This window comes from Gallus gallus, chromosome 8 (assembly GCF_016699485.2).
Source record: "Gallus gallus isolate bGalGal1 chromosome 8, bGalGal1.mat.broiler.GRCg7b, whole genome shotgun sequence".
NCBI classification, from domain to species: domain Eukaryota; kingdom Metazoa; phylum Chordata; class Aves; order Galliformes; family Phasianidae; genus Gallus; species Gallus gallus.
The window spans coordinates 4,934,886-4,953,917 of NC_052539.1; the positions used below are offsets into that span (position 1 = coordinate 4,934,886).

Here is a 19,032-nt window from a genome sequence, read left to right on the forward strand (position 1 = left end):
TTCTAGTTTAACCTCCACGTTCCCTCAGAGAATGCAAACATGCCTGCGCATATTTTCGGCAGAGCAACCCACTTAGGAAGACTCAGATGTAGTGTAAGTCCAATTAAAGCAAAATGGAATGAAAGTCCCAAATTGTTTCAATGTGTCAGAGTGAGGAGTTTGCAAATCCACTGGTTATTGCAAAGTTGTTCTGGGAAAAATACTCTCTGTATAGATTCCATCCTGCTTTGCTGAACTTCACGGGATTTTTGCCATCAGCTTCGGTGGGAGAAGGACCAACACATATAAGCAACCTTTAACCATGCATTAATTAATCATGCTTGAGGCCAAATGCATTTGCTCCTATGCTCCCATCCTGCAATGAATTTTCTATAGAAAGTGGTGTCCACTGAGCTCGTACCAGCAAGATCTAACTGCAAGATCCCATTCCACTGCTCACAAACATAAGAACATCTGTCTACACGAATCTAGCTGAGATTAACATGAGTTCAATAAGGAGCAGTTTGATGAAAATATCTCATTAGATATCAAGCTGGAGTGTAGATCAAAGCTTTCCTTAGCTCTCTAATAAAAGAAAACAGAAATAGCCCTGCAGAGGAAATAGTTTGCTTGTTTGTGATGCCTCTGTTCTTTGGGAAGGTGAGTACAGAAACAACAAAATTATTACTGCTAAAATAACCCAAACAAAGTACAAAATGAGGCAAGTCCTTAATGCAGGATATCATCCATAATTCTTTCTGCTGTTAAAAGTCCCAAACATCAGATAGTGTGGATGAAGTGTTCTGCCCACACCACTGACCTCCAACCTTCATTCAAAACAAGGGAAAATAGTGAAGGTCCTCTCTTGATATATGAAGTTAGGCATCTTTTGTGTGCATACCAACATTAGCATGATCCCAAAATTCAGGGGGCTTAAGCTTGATTTACACTAGCTCAGCATGCCACCCCAAAGATGTGCCTGTGGTTCCCCCAAGGCCGTGCTCTGCGTTCTAGCTCTCAGCTCTCTAAGGCCTCCTTACACAGAGTTACTAAGGGGTAGATACTGGCATGTTTTTTTAAACCTGCCAGAAAGGCCATTTGCTCCCTTAAATGTAGTTTATGTCATTCAGCTATAAGGTTTGTTTTCAGTACAAAATGCTTTTTAATCGCCTCTGTTAAGTCTTTCTACTTCATCTCATTTGGTTCCTATGGAAATCTCAAGTCTTCCAGAACTGCTAATTCTGTTTTCCAGCCAATGTTAGGAAAACTAATATTTTCCACTACATTCTGAGATAGCATTTGCATATAAATACTGTTCAAATCTCTGAAAATATAGTTGAAATTATTCTTATTATTCATTATACTGGAGACCTTCCATGTTTCCATAAGCAGCAGTTAGATTTTGTCTTCCTTTCCACGTAAGCAAAAAAAAAAAAAAAAAAAAAGACCTCCTCTTTGCTTCTTTGTTAATCCTCAGCTCCATATTTTACATGGAGCTCTTCACCAGAACGTGTTGATTTTCAAAAATCAAAGTGAAAAGAACGAGATCCTTGGAAATGGCACCTTCCTGGCCAAAACAGTACTTCTTACCCATGACAACATTATGATTGGTGAGGTTAGAAATGTCTGTAGCTGGTCTGGATAACTAACTCTTCTCAAAGACTCTCTATTCAAAGTCGAACAATAAAAGTGTAAGTGCTCCAAAAGACATAAAGAAGGTTGGCAGGGATCTCTGCCATGGTTTGGGAACCTCTGCATTAAGGAAGAGAGAAAGTGCATAGAGCTGCATGTCTTTTCTATGCACGAAAAGCTACAGTGAGCTGAACAAAAAGTGACAGTTCCTCACCAGGGAGAACAGGTCGCACGTTAAAAACACATAAAAGAGAGCTACTGTGCAAGTCAGCCAGAACCAGTAAGGCTGCTTTTTGCTACGTGTTACATATTTCACCTCATTTCAGAAGCAAATCCTAATGGTATTGCTATAAGCGTTCACTGAACTTCCCAGCCTGCTGCTGGTGCTTTTTTCCCACCTTTCCTTTAACTCCACTTCTTGGGCTGCGCATCACTGCTGCGTACACACAGATGATAGGACTTACAAGGGTAAAACCAAACTGAAGCATAGGAAGGCAGCCCAATGGCTCACCATGACTACAGATGGATAACAAGACTGTCAGAATAGGTGACGTGACAAACTTGCCTCTATTTCCAAGTTTTGTGAAGAATAAACCATCACCTGTACTAGGGAGGAGGACCCGGAAGGGGAAGGTGCAGTTGGATAAAGCTGTTCAGACTGAGCAGAAGGGAGAAACATGAATTTTCTTAGTCTCCCCTATATGGAGCACTTTTGAAAACCCCATTTGTTTTGAACACTATCCCAAGTAAGAAGTAGGCAGAACAGAGCACCAGATGAGAGCCACATGGTGAGATCAACTGGCGAAAATCTTTTCTGTGTCTCTGCATCTCTCCTGCAGGGCACCTGAATACCAGAGATTCATGAGCGTTTGCAAAGGATTTACTTTCCCAGCATGTCATTCTTGAGATAAGCATAAAAACTTAAAAAACATAAATTTCAGCTGTCCCCTCGTTACCCCCGCACGCACCTTGGATTCTTCAGGGTCTTCTCAGCTGTCGACAAAGAAGCTTTTCTGCTTCAGGAGTGCAGAAAAATCAGGGTTGTTACTGACCTCATCAGGTTGTGAGATACAAAGAATTCTTGCGATCATCCTCTCTATCCCTACAAAGCAGCTATAGTGCTAGCCAAGAGCCCGAGCCTGTGTCTTTTCATCTGCCTCATTAGATATTTTTTGGAGCTTTTCAATGCTTGTGCAGCTGGAAGATAGCTAAAACAGTGCTGAGAGGGGCCATGGGTCTCTGGGTTTTGCAGTCTCAGCACCCATGCAAAGAAGACCTGACATAGACGTTGGCAATCATGGGTGAACCTTCTTTCAAAGGAAATGGAGACGCGCTGGGAAACTCTCAAGAGAGCAAAAGAATGCTTCCAGACAGTCAGGTGGAACAGCCTGCTGGCTCCATCAACCTGACGGACTTGGCAGCCTCTCCGGCTCCAGCTGGCCAAGATCCTGGAGTCTGCAAAGCCGAAGGCAGAACTACGGAATTATTAGGAGAAAACAGATAGCTGCATCTGCTTATACCCGGTGATACACATACATATACACATATACACACATACATTTATACACATCATGGAGTCGGTGGTGTCTCCCCAGTAGCCTCGCAGGACATATGAATTTCTAGCAGGACTTAAACCCCTTTGTCTTATTCTCTAATGACTAAGCTGGTGTCCATGTCAAGCATGCTAACTCCACAGAAGAGCTCTGACATCTTCCTGGAAAAGACTGAAAGATGTATTTTTATTAGTTTTTGTAGAAAAAACGCTGACTAAATGCTCCTATCTGAAGCTTGCCCAGCAGCCTCACATTCCCTGGGTTCCTCTAAGTCTGAATCCTCAAAGCCTTTCTGTATAGCAGAGGCCAAATCCCACTTCCAGCCCCAGTCTAGGCGCCAGGCTTGCTTGCTAGGCCTTAGGCTTCTTCAGCCTAGAGAAGAGTTCCTGCTTACGTCAGCAGTAGTTGGCCAAGAGAAAAAGAGAACAATACAGCCTTTATAGATTAACAATATTTCAATTTACTGTAATTTATGCAGTATTTAATGTTCTTCAGAAGAAGAATCTGTCCTCTGGGATCCTTGCCTTTTCTATCATTTCTTTCTTTTCCATCTCCACCTTTTCATTCCCACATCTTCCATCTTCCATCTTTCTATGTTTTTACCTCATCTTCACTCTCCTTTCTGCATCTCATCCCCTCTAACAGATCCAACTATTTTTCTGATGGTTACACTCCTACCCCTACTGCTACCATATCTGCTAAAATCACCAACAAAGGAACATCTAGCAGAGATGCATTCCAGAGCTGTGAAAAGGGATGTGTGGAGTAAAGAGAGTAGGACTGCAGGGGCTGGAGTACTGGAACACGTAAGCAATGTTATGGGCAGCATTGGTCAGGTGTACAAGCTCCGTTACATGCAGGGGAGAGAGATCACTTTCAGCAGCGGCTGAAAGACTTCTCTGCAGCATTTCCACCTGTAACTGTCAGTCCCAGAGAAATTATATTTCAAAATCAGGAGGAGAAAAATAAGTACAGAATTGTTTCATCTCTGGAGTGTTAGATATTTGATCTTATCTGGAACGAGTGTGTGTGTACATGTGTGCATACGTCACTGCTGTTATTTTATGAAAGAGTGCTGTTATGAAACTTCCCATTTCACATAAATCTCCCTTCTCAGACATGTGGTCACTGGTTTAGGGAATATTTACTGTTAAATGCCTCAGTTTTTTGCAGACCCAACTTTTCTTGGTTTTGTTCTCAAGACTACTCAGTATAACAAGAGCCCCTGCCGCAGATGTCCCAGACACTGCTCTTTAAGAAATAATCCAGACCAAAATTGGTGCTTTGGCCTGTGTGAACTGCTAAATATCATCACAAAGCACCAATTACACTATAAGTTCCTTACAATCATTGCCTCTTTACACTTTAATATTTAGGTCATGTGGATCAGTGTAGGACACAAAAGTGGTACTCACAGGCTCTCACATCTGTTCCAGCTCATCTTCGGTTCTCCACAAACAAAATACCCAGCTGATACTTGATGTGCTTTTTGCCTTACCTGTATGCCTGCTCAAGAAAGGGAATCTTTTTTCTCCACCTTAAATACAGACCTTGGTCAATTCACTCCAGATTTTGAGCCTCTGACATTCAGGAGTCACCACAACTCTAGTGCTGGGAAGGTCCAAGTTCCCTATGGACCAGCCAGTAGCTTCTCATGCACACATCAGTATCTAGAAGCTACTGTGCACCCTAACAAAACTCAACTGACTCAGATACATTCCTGTCTAGAAATGTTAAGTTCTTGTCCTGTCAAGGCCCCCTGACAAATAAAAATATTTCTGAAAAGAAAATTCCCCTGAGCTCACCACTCCATGTTGTCAGCCCACATTCCCCTTTCCTCTTTCCCAGTCACCCAGGACAATAGTTATAACTCCTCATTTTAACTACATAACCAGGGATGTGTTTTCAGGTCCCAGAGGGAAGCACAAATGCACACTGACCTCCTAGTATTCAAGATATTCTACAGTTCATGGAAAACTCTTCTCCAAAAATCTTCAGGAGAGTTCGAAGAGATAATGACAGCCAAGATAAAACAAGGGGCTGGATTTGTCAGGGCCCCTTCCTTGGTGTTTAGTTGCCTGTCATAGAGACCAGCCAGTACCACTGAAAGCTAGAAACAGGCTGCAGTGAAAAATGGTGGGAAAACACGATGAGAAGCTTCTGCAGGATTTTTTACCTATTTCACTTGGGAGCTGCCTTAAAACTCAGGCCCTTGCCTTTGGTCTTTGCATCAGCAATCAGAGCCGGGAGCTGGTATCGAAGCTCTCCTTTCTGCAATGCACTCACCTTTCTTGACAAACACTAGGATGGACAATTTAGGCAGCCACGCTAGTCCCCAACCGGTGATGATACTATCCTCCAAGATATCTCTTCACAAACGACCCCAAGGAGAGCTGTTCATGACATAATCTACCAGGACAGGAGGATGCTAAAGATCAGACCACTGCCTTTAAAAAAAAAAACACAAACAAGGCATCAATCATCTTCAAATAAAGTATAGAGAACTTTATTTCACCCTCATTTTTCCTAAAATCAGTGGTCTCTTTGTGCCAACATTATATTTTGACACCATCTTCCCTTTCTTTGCTGTTTTCTGGTCAGCATAAAATGATATGAGAGCACAGCAATCTATTCCCTTTTCAGGACTGTAAGGATCAGAGGTAGTGAAAGCTCTTCTGGATCATCAGTTTCAGAGCAGGTCTCTATCTATCCCCCAGGTTTCACTTGCTGGAAAGTTACCCAGCCATATGTTTGCAATTAAAGTCTCAGTTCCTCACAGGCTCATGGCAAATAGTTTGCTTCACCTGGGTCACATCTCTAAAGGGAATTCCCCCAGACTGGATTTGCAGGACATATTCGGTGGCAGCTCTGACACTGGTATTAGCCATAATGGAATCCATGTCAATTATGAGTTCATCCATTCGTTTTTCTATCCAGGCCTCCCACTCAAATTTCAGAGATCCCTTTCTAAAATGCAATTTGACCCATTTTGGAAGGGAGAGAGTTCCTTAGTCGCTCCATTTGAGACCAATTAGGCTGTTTGATTTGGGATCCTTTATCCCTTAGCGCTCTTAGCCTGTCTGTTCCAATAAATGCTGCAAAAAATTCCGGTGTCTGAAATCCCTGCAAGCTTCACAGACCCTATTTCCTATGCAGTAACTGCACTCCCTTTATTCCTCTTTCACCATCCTGAGTCAATCATGAACTCTGGGGTTACTTTGTGAATGCCAGCTCCATCTCTCTGAATTGCCCTTCAACTTCTTGCCCACACAAAGGCCAGGAGGACAAGGAGGCATTGACTTGTCAGGCTTTTTCCTGGCTCAAAGCAAACTGTTTCGTGGCTAACCTGCCCCACAATGTGAGTATACAATCAGACTTCACTTTTAATTAACTCTGCTGGTTTGTTTAAAATATTGATCGAATTGTAACCATTTTCTCTCCCACTATCAGTAATCAGCCCATGAATTCAGGGAGAATGGCAGCTTTCAATCCAAGGAGCAATCACAGATTTGCAGTGATTATTGGAGCTCCAAGCCTCTGTTTGATGTTTCATCCCCAGATGTTTCTAGCACCTCACAGCCCTGTAGAACAAATCAATGGCAATAGACTTGAGGCTGATAACAGAAAAAAGGTCACAGGTTGTGAGAGGACATCTACCTGCTTTAACTCATCAGTCCTCCCACAGCACAGAAATAATTATAACTTACTCTATAATACAAAGCTTTGATTGAGAAACAAGCTTGAGCACATGTTCAACTGTCATCACAAAACAGACAGCTTCCCTCATTAGAGGCCCAGATGAATTGTTACAGTAAGTCCAAACCTTGTCAGAGGAGAAGAGCTGGAATCAGTGCCTCCCCCCTCTGAGCCTCCATGAACAATGCTAAACTTTCAGTGAGGGAGGCTTGTTTCAGAACTCAAGCCTGAACCTGACACTGAAATTGGCACCTTGCCCTCCTTCCAGGCTGCAGACCTAAACTAGCTGAAGACCTGCAGGCCTTATGCAACAGAGAGCTCAACATCCAGATCTGGATTTTGCAGCCTGGGATCATCTCCGAGTTTCCCATCTTGAGAACCACAATTCCATTTGCTTTACGTCACTTGCCTGTTTGCTTTGGGGAAAAAATATATTAAAAATAAAAAGTCAGTAACAATCCAAAAGACAGCAACAGTCCCAGCAGCATTCCTCCTCACAGCGCAAGGAAGAAGACAATTAAGCCCAGCAGTACCCACATCCTTCGCCCTTTGGGCCTCACAGCGTCTTTTCCCTCTTTCCTCTGTCTTTGTTTTGGGGTTTTATTTCAATTTTTATCGCTTTGGCTTGTGCTGCCTGAGAGGCAGAGGGCCTTGGTGGTGTCCTTGGAGTGTTTACTCAGGATTGGAGCACACCCAAGATGTGGTCCTGAAGGCCCCTGAAAGCCTCCAAACCCCCCACACTGTGTGCTTGTTTAGCTGAGGGGATGGCTGCAGCTGGCTTGGCAAAACGTGCCCTTTGGGACAGGTTTGCTTGTTAGCCAGAGAGATGCTGGGAGTAAGGCACTTCCATCTTCATCCTCTTCCTTTTTGGCCGTGGAGAAGAAGCCATGCTGCCAGCCAGGCTCTGCCCATCTTCTGGATGATCTCCAGGCTCCCAGCAGCACACAGACACAGTGCTCTTTAGGTTTCCTAAGCCTACAGCACTGCCGCCTTTGGTGGCCTTCCCTGCACATCCTGTCACCACCCAGTGGAAACCAGGCCTCCAGGCCTCTCTGCTCTGCTCACCCCAGTAATCAAAGCACACATCTCCACTCTGCAGCCATGGAGCTCAAAGTTAGGGGCCATCTCTTCAGTGCCACCTGACAGTCAAAGCCCGTGATGTGAGGGCTTTGCAAAGTGTTTCAGCATCAATACTTTTTACAATAAGATTTTGGTAGGCTGTGTAAAACTTACAGATGGATCCAAAGAAAGCAATGCAACGTTCATTGCATCAGCATCCTCCTTTCTGTCACCACTGCTGCACAACTTCTTGAGCGTGGGTCATGTCCAGCGGATAATCCATGTCCTTCATGCAGGACATACCCCTACCTAGCAAAGTACCCTGCAAGCTGCTTCATACTCATTTTTCCCCATTTTTAACCTTGATGGTTCTTCATTAAAATCCTCCTGTTTTCTTGTGAAAGTCTTGTCCTTGGGTTCTCTTCATTGTCACCTGCCAGCCATATTCTTCCTCTCCAGGTCATGCTGTAGATGTGTGGATAAAAACATCTGATATTGGTGATAAGTCAATACTGAAAATAAGCTCCTAACAGTCAGCCGAACTATACTGACACAGGAGCACACACGTCTTCTACTTGGACACTGATTTTCTGAAACATTCAAAAAAACAAACAAACAAAGCCACATACATTTCATATAGGAAGATATAAAATTGCAGAACACTCAACAACCATAGAAACAGAACATTTTGGCGTTACAAAAATGTTTTGCTTTGTGAAAACTGGGCTTTCTTTGCTTTTCTTTTCTTTTTTTCCAAAATACATTCAAGACAGGTAATTTCTAACGTTTGCCTGAAAAATAACATGTCTTGTTTAAAAATGTTCTGATGAAAAACGTCCAGTAGGTCCTACAGTTGGGTTCATTCCATGGTCACAATCCCTATTGATGGCGGTGAGATTAGTTACACTCGGTAAGAGATACAATGAAGAACTAACAAACATGCTTGCTGTTCTGTGCTTGTCCCAGCTTTCCTCTGCTGCAGGCAGCCTGCTGTGCTCTGATCTCTTGGTAGGGGGGAACGCAGTATTTGTTATTGGTTTAGCACCAACCATGGAGCCTCATTTCTTACACAGCCTCCCAGGACAATCCTGGGTTCTTTTGCACAGATGAAATATGGCTCTGTTCGTGCATGCTGACAGGCCCTCTCCATGGGCAGCTTGCAAGGAAACTCACCCGTGGCATTCTGGCACCATCCTGAGCCCATTACCTCTGCTCCTGCTGCTTCTGCTTCCTCTGGCATTTTCAATGTTACCATGGAATGAGGAGTGAGCCCCAGAAGAGGTGCATACCTATAAACATGACACTTGTCCCGCTGCTGCTAATAACTACTGACACTTGGTTTTCCACACCTCCATATAGGTAAATTAAGCTTTCTTTGTTGTGCAGAGCTCAAACTCAACCACCGGAGTGAACGGAAAACAGATTCTGATGAAATTTAGGTCTGATGCTGGAGCTGCACGTTTGATATCATAGCTTAAATCCATCTGAACAAACAATCTTGGATCTTAGTTTTCTATGCTGCCGAATCTCTGCGTGAAAAGTCAGGAGGCAGGCAGGAAGATGAAGAGAAGCAAGGAAGAGTAATAGATAAGAAATGTAACACAATTCTAATGGTTTTCTAAGTTTCTTTAGGCTTTCAGGTGTAGTTGTCTTCTTGAGCTAGAAATTTTTCTATAACCGTAACGGCTAAAAATATAATGTTGAAAAACAGAAAACCTGAGAGGTTTGAAAGATCACATACCACCAATGATTAGTGCCTCAGGAATAGCCCCAAACCTGATAATGAACCCCTAGTTAGCAACATCAAGATCTGTAACATTTCCTCACCTCATCAGTGAAAGCTTTTTCCTGTTTGCACAGCAAGCTTGCATCGCTAAGGTAGGAAGCACATTGTAATGCAAAGGTAGTGAAATGTTTGCTAGCAGCTTCTCTTCTAAATAGGAATCAGCATGCTGTAACAAAGGTCACAGCCATCTGGCTTAAAACCAACGTGATTAATGACATTAATATGAAATAGTCAAAAAATACTTATTGCAGGGGATTGTGAATCGTTCTTGACTTCAGTCGAGCATTGCCCAGTTGGATTGGAAATCTCTGGGACCTTCTTTAGAGACGTGGCAGAGCACAGGGGGTCCTGGCCTTTGAACAAGGCTCTGTGACTCTATTGTAACAACGAAACATCACAGAAGTAATCACATCTCAGCAAGGGCTCCAGTCTTCTGGCCAGAAACACTAAAAATCCTGAGCACCGAGGGTCAAATTTCCTCAGACACCTTGAATCAGCCTGACTCTGCTCCCACTGCACAATCAGTCACTGGTGGTGAGAAGAACATCCTGTGCTTCTGAAAATCCCTCTCTCGGATTTCGTTCAGCCTGTTATAAAACGCTTCTTCAGTCTGCACATCAGCCTAAACATTTATTCTGCAGAATAATGAATAATTATTCTGACAATTCTTCAGAAGTGGCACTGTTCTCCATTCAAACTTTGCTTCCCGGCAATCTGAGACAGAAGAACAAAGCGGGTTTTGCCCATCCAGCCAAGAGCTTGGTTCAGAGCAGATCCCTTACTCCACCACAAGGCCCGAGCAACGCCAACTAACAGACCATGTCCAAGTTCCTGATTTCACCATGGTCGCTGGGATAAGCCATTGGGAGTCCACTACTTTCCTCGGGGCAAGGATTTCACAAATACTTATGCTACCACTGAGTTCAAAGGCCATTCTTCTCAGTGTCATGACTATAGCCCTCCTAAAGAAGCCATGAGCTGCGCTAAGGAAACTCAGAAATCCCAGCCTTTGCGAAACTGGTGCAGGAATTTTCCCTTAGTAACAAACCCCTTAGCATCTTTTGTTTTGGAAAACATGAAAATGTTTCCATATAATTTTTTTTTCCAAAATGCAGCCCTCAGGATTCTCACGTTGCCCCGATGCTGAGAAATCCCTCTGCTCGCCCCAGAAAAAGAAAAAAATAAAAATAAAAAGGCGACCCGCAGAGCGCCTGAAAGATGGCAGCATCCTCAAGCATCCTTAGCCTTGGGCAGAAAGCTAATTCTTGCTAGCCCTGTTCTGATCCAGGTTCCCAGGGCTTTGTGCCAGCTTGTCGGGGGTCTGGAATCTCTGGAGGGGAGTTGTGTGGATTCTGGGGCAACACTCTGGGTGTCTGTGGGTTTTCTGTCCCGCAGGAGGACTGAGCAGAGCGCAGGGGCCCCAAACAAGGCAGCCGCTGGCAGGAGAGCAGGCTGCGCTCCCGCAGACTCGTGGCTGGGGCCGGGCTGCAGCTCACCAAAGCAGAACTGCTCTGAGAAAGATTTCAGCAATGACGAAGGACAATTTCCTGACGATGAGGAAAGCTTTCCATTAGAAATGTCCCAGAAAGTCCCAACCTGGAGGCAGAGCGGTTCTCCAGTGAGGTGGAGAAGTCCAGTGGTGAGATGGTGAAAGCACAAGGCTTGGCGATCAACCCTCAGCTTGTCCACGGGGCACATTGGACCCCTTCCAACCATCTTACTGCCCCCTGAAGTCTGGGGGTTAGCTATCATAGAATCACAGCGTATCCTGAGTTGGAAGGGACCCATGAGGATCATGGAGTCCAACTCTCGTCTTCTCACAGGACCACCCAACAATCAGGCCAGAGAGCAGAGCTTCGCACTGCCCCTCCACTCCCTGTGAGGAGCTGCAGCCGCCACGATGCCTCCCCTCAGCCTCTGTTCTGGGCTGAACAAACCCAGGTTGCTCAGCCACTCATCACAGCCTTCCCCTCCAGACCCTTCCCCATCTTTACAGCTCTCCTTTGGACACCCGCTAATAGCTTTATGTCCTTTTTGTACTGCGGCACCCAAAACTGTACAAAAAGGATCTCCCAACACCAAGTGCCCTCAATCAGTGGGCCTGTGCTGTGCCGAGCTGAGTGGGGCCTCCCTGAGTGGGAGGGTCCCCCATTACCAGCAGGGCCAGGCTCACTGCTTCAGCTTGCAGATGGCCTCCATGTTCTCCCTCCTAACAACAAGGAGAGCACGTGGGCTGCACACAGGGAAGGGAGCTTGCTTCCCCAAACCCATAGCTGTCCAACAACAAAAAAAAGACAGGCCAAGAACCCCTCCAGGCATTTCGGGTGGCTTTTTAATGCAATATGTGGGCAGAATCTTTGTTCCAGGTTTTGCTTTGAGCTGATTTCTTAAGCATACACACATCCGAGCCGAGGCCTCCAGCCTCTTGGCTTGTGCAAGAGCTCTTTTGCATGTGAAGTCCCAACGTCCGTGTCCTAAAGCTCCTTTGTACTGTACAGTGGGCTCTGCACAACACCGGGCAGAAAGACACGGTACAAAATCTGATGATAGATTATCTGTGTGGAAGGCCTGAACCCCAGCCAAGACAGATAAAAATAAAATAAATTAAAATAGTTTTGTGTGTGTGTGTGTGTTTTATGAAGGGAACATTTATATTTTTAAACGAGGAGTAATTGTATTCTGTATCTGAAATGGCATCTGAAAGTGATTTAGTGGAACAATGTGGTTTCTGATTGGTGCTTGAACTAGTTCCAGAACATTTTTTATAATAAGCATCATAAAGATCCCAATTATCTGATCCTTTTCCCTAACATGGTCAGAGAGGATGTTTCCAAAGAAAGGGCTTTGGGGTTGTTTTTTTCCCTTTGTGGCACTGATCCTGCAAACATTTACACACAGGCTTAATCTTCTGAGTAGCCCCAGAGAAGTGAACCAAGGCAGCTCTCAGCAGCAAAGCTAATCGCAAAGTAAACTGCTAATGTTCAGATTTGCTAATCAGAGCAACACATAGACTTAGGGGGAAGGTCTTCTTGTTGTTCAGAGAGCTGTTCAGGATGCATTTACGATTCAATAAAGGAGGCCTCAGCATTACCAAAATAATTACTTACTTAAGCAAGCCTGTAAAACTCAAGGACTGCCCCAAATAAAAGAAGGCTTCCCCCCCTCCAGTTTAATAACATAAATCTAGTGAAATGCATCTTGCTGCCATAAAATCAGTTCTACATGCCTTAGAAGCCATTGATTTACTAAGTGGGCAGGGAGGTCAGATCCTGCTAGGCACTCAGAGGGCTGAACATATGGAGAGAAGTTTCAAACCTGAAAGTTTTGTCCACCCACAGGAACAGAAAGCAGCTCACATCTTACCCTTTAACTTCACTCTCCAAAGAAAGACGCATAAAAGCAACGGGCAGTGCTACAGATTAAAACAGAACCGTTTTGGTGATCACTCAGTAAAGAGAATAAATAACAACCCTGAAACCCATAGCCTGTCCCCAGGGTGCCTGTGAAACCGGCTTCGAGAAGCAGCACCCTGCTTGCATGGGGAGCCTGCAGCTGGGCTGGCTGCCACAGCATGGCCATCGCCTCCCTAGGCAGCCCTTGCCAGGCTGCAGGCACAGCTCCAGCACACACGCAGCACGCAGCCCTCCTGCCATCAGTGCTGCAGGGCGAGGGCTGGCACAGCTTGAGATGGCAAGGCTTACCTATGGCTCAGACTGCCAGGATTAGAAGCAGGGCCTGATACAGGGTGCACGAATTTTGTTTCTGCCTTCTCAGAAACATCACTTTGACTTTTCATCCCCTGAAAAAACCTTCCTTACTGAACTAACCGGCTCTGGCTGGGTCCTTCCTGCCCCACACCACAACATGGGGACTGTAGGTCATCCTGGATACCAGGTGTCTATTCTCCTTTCAAGTATTACCTCAGTGTCTGTCTGGTTTGACCAACATAGGACTTAATCTGCTGCAAAGGACCACGACCTGGCATCTGCAGAGGTTCTTGTGTTATAACAACCCGTGTGTGGGATCCACCTTAGGGTCCTCTTCCCCACTTTGCTCCTACCTAGAAGAAAGAAATTGCCTTCCAAATAGTAAAGAAGAAATGTCCGAGAAGAGAGCAAGGGATGCTGTGGTTTTGCAGTACTTCATCCTTACCGCAAGCCCAACTTCCCTATAAAGTACTGTCAGACCAATCCTGGGAAGTTCACAGCCCATGTAGCCCCCAGCACCATGCAGGAGCAATTACCCTGAGTGTTTGGGTGGACCTGAAGTGTCACCTAACTGCAGCAGCCACCTCACCATCAGGCTGCCTCTGGTCATTTGGACCGTGTTCTGATGATGTGCGAACACAAAGGTGGCCAAAAATAAATATATAAGACTCCTCGCTCCCCTGAGCACTGAGGTTCTCATGCCAAGAAATATTCTCCCTTCTTGCTGCCTCTTTTTGTGGTGGTTTCCTGAGACTGAAAATGTTCCTCCACTGCAGAAGATGCGAAAAAATTCCTGCTGACCTCAGCATTGAGTTTCATCTTTTTGAAGCTTTGTTGCGCCTCTAAGATAATTTATGAGGTGTCAGGATTTTCCGACCACAAATGTCTTGGACGAAAACCGTTTTTACACTACAGATGCCATGGAAGAGAAGCAATTTCAGTCTGTTTTTTCTACAGCACTGTCTGTGTCCACAATGAAGTACGGGTTCAGAGCTCCTGGAGATTATTTGTATAAGAGTTGTCCGGGCCAGCGTTCCACTGAGACTCAGGCTGGGTCTGATTCCCCACCTTTGCCTCATTGCCCTGATCTTCTCTGTTGGGAGGGGAACTCCCATTTCCTGGTGCTGTGCCACGAAAACATGAGCTTGCCAAGTTATTCTCTGTATGTGTGTATGTGCGCGTGTGTTGAACAAGCCAGCAGTACCAGAAGTAAAAAGATCCATTAACAAACCACATTTTGCAACAGCCATAAGGATCCCCAGATTTCTTGCCTGTGGATTTCTCTTCTCCGCGCTTTAGATTTTCGAAGGGAAAAAGAAACCAACCAAAAAACCCCAAGAACCCAGCTTAGCCGTCTCTAATCCAGTATGCACCTCAGTCTCCATGAAAGTGTTCTTGGGACGAGAGCAGTATTTCCCTTGGCTGGGATGCCCAGCCTCCTGGCTCCTCTGGAGCTGCAGAGCTGTAGACATTCCGCTGAGTAGTTTGCAACCCTGCCTGCCAGGAAAACCCAATGTCTCCATGGAGAAATCTCAGCGGAGGAGTTTGATACTCAATCAGGGATGGAAAAGACGGGAGTTTATGCCTCCTTGAGACCATTCCCTCCTCTAAAAAACTTTAAAAAGAAGAAAAAATAAAGAAGAAAAAGAAAAGCGACCATATTCTGACAAACATGGGCCCAGGCATCCCAGCAGTATTGGTTTTGCTTTGTGTCAGGGCTGCTCCAAGTCACAAAGGCTTGGTCCAAATGTCTGTTTAGGTCAGTGGGAGTCTATCAGCTTCAGATCAGACCTAAAGTTTGGATCCGGAGCTGAGCTTCCAAAAGTCTGGGCATGCTTGCATCCTCTGGTGAGGGGAGCTTGGTTTGGCCCAGCCTTGAGATAGGAACCAGCTGCAAATGCAGGCCTCCAAACATGTTCTAGGAAAGAGGTTATAAAAGAGCCCCTTCTTGCTCAACACATTTATTCCCTGTGGGCCAGATTCTGACATCTTCATTAATGCTGAGCAGAACCTGCTCCAAGAGCAGTTACATTGATTTGAATGGGGCTATTCAGGGAGTCAGCAAGTACCTAATGTCAGCAAGGGTAGCACCATCTAAGGGTCACATCTGTTTGCTTCATTGACACAAATTATTTTTTCTCCTTTCTGCTATTAGCACACACAGTTACAGCGAAAGCACATTGGGTTCCCTTCTTCCTGGCATCTCTTCAGCAAAACTTCAGTTGCAGACCCTTACTGGTAACGAGGTAAGAAGCAAAAAGAGCAGGAGCTCAGTTTATAGCCCTGACAGCCAGAAAAATCCTTCAGTGATAAAAGGAAGCTACAGTGAGAAAGTCAGAGTTCCTTCCTGAGCTGTGTTCTAATCACTTTCTGTCTGTTTTTCTTTCCAGATAAAAAAATAGTGCTCTCATGTGAAAGTGGAAGAAAGGCACTACTGCCTACTTGTATCTTTTTGTAGCCGTGTCCTAGAAATCATCCTCCTGTGAGCCATCATCACACTTAGTCACTGAAATACTAACTATTCACAGTTCTGGATCAGTTTGACCAAGTCAAGGATCAGTTTAAGATAAAGGACTACTCCTGAGAATCCTGATGGGGGCAACAGGCTTTCTAACACAGTGCCTATGATGAGCAGGCTGTCATACTCATGAACTGCCTATCCTGCTACAATGACTTGTGGGAGATCTCTGAAAACTATCTGAAACTTTGCTATCTATCTATCTGTCTGTCTGTCTATCTACCTATCAACAGCAAGGCAGTAGAATGAATCTCAAATTTAGATAACTAGAACCACCTGATTGACTTGGAAGTCATAACTACATCACAACAACTCCTCTGCCACATAACTGTATGTGTCAGATAGATTTTCTTTTCCTCGCCCTTTATCCAGGAAGACAATGATATTTGCACTGCGGTGTTTATATTAACCATCAAACTATTTGCACTACGCTCCCTAATAAACAAGGCTGCTAAACCAGAATAGCTGTGTCTGCAAGGACAGGCCGGCCAATGTCAGTCTTCTTCAGTTTTGAAGAACACCAACTGTGTAGCACCCCCAGGACAGATGATTGCAGAATACATGCGCATGATTTTGCTAGTGCCAACAATGATCTGGTACATGACGGTTGCGTGCTGTGCTCCAGTAAGCCCAAACAGTCCATTTTCTCCTTACTGAAAAGGAGAAAAAAGTCTCCACACTTATGATATTGTTGGCTTCCCTCACCACTTCCAGCAGTTAGCATGATTTTTTACCTCGTTTTGCATAATATTCCTTCTTTCCTCCCATTCTTTCTTGGATTCAGTTCCACATGGCATTCTCAGATATTACAAACAGGTATCCAAGAGTCTGCTGCTTTTCCAGCAGGCATTTTGAGATTTTATGTGGGTAGCAAATTCTCTGTTTCCCTGGTCTCTCACAGCAGTGTAATGAGATTAAATGGCACAGACTGTTTTTTGTCAAGAAAGACCTTCTGGATGAGGTTAGGATGAGGATAACCTCTGCTCTTCTCAGTTACTCTGAACAGACAGATGAGCAGAAAACACTTGCCAGTCTGTGAAAATACAGGGTCTGAAAGGGAACAGCTGAGGTCTGGAAAACTGCTGGCAGTAAAACTGGGATTATGGATCATTTATAGGGTGGGAGGGAACATAGTGGCAGGACAGACGTTGGTGCAATTGTTTATCTGCATTTCACATGCAAAAATGATTTTTATATGAGCAAAATATCCTCAGGAGATGGTTCCTGCTTAAGATGGGAGATCCATCTCTACTTTAGAAGATGCAGAGGGAAGGGATTATGGTGTTAAGGCCTGACCTGATGTTCCCAAAGCCCAAAGGCTCTGCAACTCAAGTTCCATGTGAGCTAGAGACTAATGTATATAAACACAGGCAGTGCTGATGCACTTTTTTGGAGATGGAGAGCAGGTTAAGCTTTTTTGCAAGATACAGCTAATCACAGAATCCTTAGAGTTGGAAGGGACCTCTGAAGGCCATCTAGTCCAACTCCCATGAAATGCCACTGATGCCCCAAGGAGAAAGGAGGGGAGTTGCATTATTTATGCATTACAAATACAGGCATTAAAGCGGCATAAACAAAGCAGCTTGCACAAAAACAGACAAAGGAGGCTGCAGCAGAGTCAGTTTCAGTCCAGGTTTCTTGTGCCCCGAACTAGCACTTTAATCATCTTCCTTCTCTGAGAAATGAGTATCAGAGAACGAAGTGAGCCTCCACATTTTTCTAGCCCACGACAGAACTGTGTCCATTGTTGGGACTAACCCCCTAGGAGGAATTATTTCTATTCAATTTGTGTGTGTCACAGCCAGATAATGCACTGGGTGGTATTTCCCTCTCTTCCCTCAATCTCTCTCTTTTATGACCACATGACTTCACCCCCTCGTGTGAGTGACAGTACCCATTAGACGAGACTCTGATGCAAAACAGCTGTGTGCCGAGAAGGGGAGGAAGGGAGTGGGGAACAGCAATTTAGAAAACAATTAAGAACATCAATTCCAATTCATTTGCTTGGCCAGGATAAGTAATTTCTAAGAGGTAACTTGATCTGCAGCAGGCTGAGATTAAAGGCGAACTCCATTATCTCTAGTTTACAGTCTGGAGGAATTTGTTTTAAATGGTTACCAAGGAGGCTACATAAGAAAAAAAAAAAAAGAAAAAAAGAAAAGAAAGAAAAAAGAACCTTTACCTAAAAATGTCTAAAAAATCCTCCTGATTTCTTCTTTTAAAGGGCACGCATGGATTTATTAACTCCCTGAGAGAGCGGCTGCGTTGCATTGCAGGAGAAACAGTTCAGCTCTAGAAAACAGAATCCTTGCCCACAAGAACTTAGAGATGTATTTGACTAAAATAAATTATGCCAGTTTTAAATGACTGTTACGATTTTGATGCAAAGATGGACTGGAAACATGAGACATAGGGCTCAGAAGTCAACCCAGAATTCTCCAGGGGAAGCAGAGGCTTCTGGAGGAAAACACAATGCATTGAGCACCAGGCAGCCCCCAGCTGTCTGCTGGCTTTGACACGGCCTCACTGTCTGGCTCTGAAAGGCGATGCCCCTCACTGTGTTAATACTGCTGCCAGTGGAGGAGTGTTGGTGTACTCGGACACCTCTCAGAGGTGCTGTGAGACTCTGTGAGTAAATACCCCTGCGACACTTTGAATGCTGAGTTTAAACCCAGGCAATCCACAGCAAGTTGCTGTGACTCAGCAGACACTGAGCTTTCCTCTTTATTCATGCTTGGGTAGGAGATGACACCAAAAACCCAGTACGTGAGTGGTAGAGCCATGGATTTTCTACTGTTGAAGCCTCACACTCTAGGATTCTGCTCTTCTACCTTCCTCAGCTCTCAGCGCTTTGCTTTGCCACAACCCTGAGTCCCAGTCCTTACCTCATCTCCTGCAGCCCTTGACCTCTTATCCTTGTTTTGCAAAATGTACTGTTGTCGAGTAGCTGAGATGCCCTGCAACTCCAGCCCATTAAAACGCTGCTCAGACCATTTATCCCTCAGAAAGCCCTGGCACCTGCCCTGGGCACTCCTCCCAGGAACCCAGAAACAGCAGCCCTTGTGCTTACAGGAACACAGAGGCCACGTGTGTCCCTGGAAC

General features: G+C 44.8%; 1 protein-coding gene across 2 annotated transcripts in view; it reads right to left on the reverse strand.

Moving 5' to 3' along the window:
* METTL11B (methyltransferase like 11B) overlaps nt 1–19,032 on the reverse strand; it is a 97,922-nt gene that overhangs the window by 37,868 nt on the left and 41,022 nt on the right. For both annotated transcript variants that reach the window (XR_006930814.1, XR_006930813.1), the window contains exon 7: nt 5,451–5,611. The gene's annotated coding sequence lies outside the window, so the exon portion shown is untranslated. The remainder of the gene's footprint in view (nt 1–5,450; nt 5,612–19,032) is intronic.